Source organism: Morone saxatilis, unplaced genomic scaffold (genome assembly GCF_004916995.1).
Source record: "Morone saxatilis isolate NCDOM2014 unplaced genomic scaffold, NCSU_SB_2.0 Contig19, whole genome shotgun sequence".
Lineage (NCBI taxonomy): Eukaryota > Metazoa > Chordata > Actinopteri > Moronidae > Morone > Morone saxatilis.
The window spans coordinates 23,383,262-23,387,005 of NW_023339751.1; positions in this window are offsets into that span (position 1 = coordinate 23,383,262).

Sequence of the window (3,744 nt, forward strand, 5' to 3'; positions counted from 1 at the left end):
GTGACTGATGATGAACATGAATAAGATGATGATGATCTGCTGCTCATAGGAGTTATATCTTGTCCCCGAAAGCAGCTCTAATTTCAGCTGCCAGCTGCTGTGGGGACGTCAGACTTTCATTTGGAAAGACTTAGTTACAGAGCGACCTGAGCGTGTTACAGCTTTATCACTGAGCGCCGGAGAGCTGAATGAGAGAATCTAAAAGGTTTCTGTATTACTGTTTGTCCATTTATTCATAAAAGATCTGATGGCAGGTTTGGATCTGCAATCTTTCTTTCCCCTTAAAACTTCTACGTCTGGACCAATACGAGTGTTTTAAAGGCCAATAATATCAAAACAAAAAAAAGTAATGTATAATTGCATTATTCCATGCACATTACAATCTAATATACATGGTTGCCTTACTCACTAACATGTTGTTTGGATTGTATTTAAATACTTTGTGAGATTTGGTATCAGTTGCAATACCACTGTAGTAACTATGGACAGCTGTGCACGTGCATTCGGTATGATGTTACGATGAGGTGGAGCAGCTGGAGGACATCAGCGGGAAAACAGACACAACAACACAACATTTTCTTCATAAGAGCATCCAGTTTCACCAAAATCAGTGACATGGTTGGTTGGTGGGGCGCTACTACTGCTGTAAAGGCCGTACGAAGAGCAAGAACAGGCGTACAGGGCGCACAGCGGGAATGACAGAGGCACCATTCACCCTGTTACAGCCAAACGATAGTGAAGCTGTTATTTTAAGGTTGAAAAGTTACATGATGTTGCTTTAAGGGAGATCAGGGTACAGTCTATCAGCGTTCAACTGTATTATTCTCTACATTACATATATATAATATCAATAGATTAGGTAGAGCTGAACGAGTATGGTCAAAATGATAATCCTGATTATTTTGATCAATACTGAGATCACGATTATTTCACAGTTACAGAGCAGCGTTGTCATCCAGGCTGCAGCTGCTGAGTGTGCGTGCAACGACATGACAGCTCCGCAAAAGTGAAACCAGAACGTCTCGATCACCCGGGGGTGACAGTGTCAGTTTAGGAAGCTGCAGCAGTTTTCTACGAACTGAGCACTTTAAACATCGATAACGTAGACAATCACGTTCGTTTAACTGTGGTTAATATTCTATTAAATGTGCAGCTCTAATTTGCTCTCATTTAGGAAAAATGTGTTTTAGAAAAGACAAGTGTTTTCAGAAGGATGTATGCGAGTTACAGTACAACTCACAAGAGGAAGCGCTAACATCGATCCACACTGACCAGGCTTCCTGCAGATGTGTCTGCCCTGTGAGCCCGGGAATCCGCAGAGGCCGATTCTCTCCAAATGACTAATAATCGGCTGATTAATCGCTGTGTTTATGTTCAGGTAAAAAAAAAGACAATAACTTCAAACTCCCAAAATTCCTCACAACTGCCAGTGGAGCTCAGTGGAACCGAGGAGCCAAAGACATCCAGCTACCTGCAGGCAAATTAATCTAATCTATGTCTGACCACAAGAGACGGAGGAGGAGGAGGAGGAGACTCAGCTGTGATATCAGCGGAAGAGAAACACGATGATATTGATGAAAAACTTCCATTACAGAATGAGTTTGGCTCTGCGGAGCTGATGGGAAACAGTGATGACTCAGAAGTGAAGAGTGGAGGTCCGAAGATTGCGATGACACAGCAGACTTTCCTCAGAACACTGCAGGATCACCAACAGCTGCTTCTGTCCTCTGGCAGCATTTCTGTTATCTCTTTATTTGTACGGTTCTTCTTCTAGAAGTGCAGGTAGTCACTGTGGTAGTGGGTGCAATGAAAACTGAAGCTGCTGCAGGCATAGTACTTGTGGGTAATGACAGTAACCGTAGTAGCAACAGATCAGATCTACAGTCATAGCAGTAGATGAGGCGGCCGTGCCAGTAACACAAGAGTTAAAGTGAGCTGAATGAAAACAAAAATACAGCGTCAGAGGTTGAGAGCGTCACCTGGAAGTCCTGAGGGTTCCTGCCGATCTGGTTGACGTTGGGCAGCGAGCCGCTGTAGTACGGACCCTGACTCCTCGCAAGACGGAGCTTCTGGGCCTGGAGCTGACAGGACGAAGACAAGAGGGCAGAAGAAGAAGAAAAAAAACATTTAGATGATGAAGAACACAGTCAGTCAGCTCTGATATTGTTACTGTATGTAAGAAATTTGGCATTGACCAGGCCAGTTTAAACGCGCTGAGCCGTTTCCCGACATTAAACCATCTCTGGAGCTCCAGAAGCGGGTTGCTGTGACGTCTCGCCGACCGCAGCCAACGCCCTGTGTTCTCAGACTCAACTCATGTCTGTACATAAGACGTTTTTTAAAAGCATTCAGCTCTCGGTACTTTTGTAGCTTCTAACTGAATCTCTGTGGTTTCCAGTTTCTCTCCGTTCCCCCGTTCGTACTTTCAGATATCTGCTTTATTCTGCTGCTTCATGTTGGCTTTCTGATGAACTTTCTGCTGATGACAACCAAACGTTTCCTGATTTTGCTGACTCACAATAAAAGCTTTTAAAAAAGAAAATAACTTTTATTGTGAAGAATTTATAGGAAATTAAATGTTTTTATCCCCAAATTAGTGGCTTTGATTCAATAACAAGTCTACGTACGGCACAGATGAAGGTGGACGAGTTATTTACTCAATCTTGAGCTCTCTCAACCATTGCTGCTCCCCTGCCTGTACAGATACACCTTGGTATGGAAAAGGCTTTAAATTGACCCCAAACTCTTCCTGTACAGCGTGAAACAACCGCTTTAATCGCGGCCGTCCATCCGCCAGCGCTCCTCGCTGGTTTTACTGAAATTAAACAGGACAAACATCAGAAGAAACCCGAGGAAGCACACACATGCTTAGATCTGAAGGTCCCTTAAACACAGCGTCCACTGGAAGGCGACTTGCCCTAACCTTCTGCATCGCCCTTGAAGAAAAACTCCCAACATGCTCTCTGTCACCCCTGTCACACACACTTACATAGCTGCATGTAAATGATTGTTTGGCAATCCCTGACTGATGGAGTTTCTTTCATCGGCAGCGTCAGTTCAGAAGTCACCAACATTCACTCTGGGGACGATAAAGATAAACAGGCTGGGAAATATTAAAACAGGTGTGAGAAACTGTTTAGATCTTACTTTAAAGGACGCGCGTGTAGGAGAAACTACGGTGGCTGTGTACACTAATGACAAGTAGGGCTGTCCACGATTTTATTCAAGGCAAACTCCCGAATTCAAACCTAAATGGAAGAGAAGCTCGACTCTGGACCACAAACAGACCTGCAGTCGGTACGCTGGTGTGAGTTTGCGGCGCTGTACTGGACGGATACTGTCGCTCATAGACGATGGTGCTTTCACTTCCAGGCGTTCTGATTTTACTTCAGATCTAGTTTTTTTCTTTCTGTTGCAGCATTTGTTCGGCCTCGAGAGGAAAACTGTTGAAAACACAGGTATGTTAACTTCTTCTACTTCTTTTTACAGTGTTATTTCTATACTGTCACTAACAAAACAAGCTTGACCTCTGACCTCTGACCTCTGTTCACAACATACGGAGCAACTGACTCCTTCTCTGCTATAATGAACCCATAATGCTTTGTGGTTCATTTTTAACCTTCTGTGAACCAGATTCCCTTCAAAGGACGATAAACGGACTGAAAAGAAGATCTTGAGGTTTGCAAACCTATAAATATTAAAAAATGGTATATATTTACAGTCAGGAACACACACACACACACA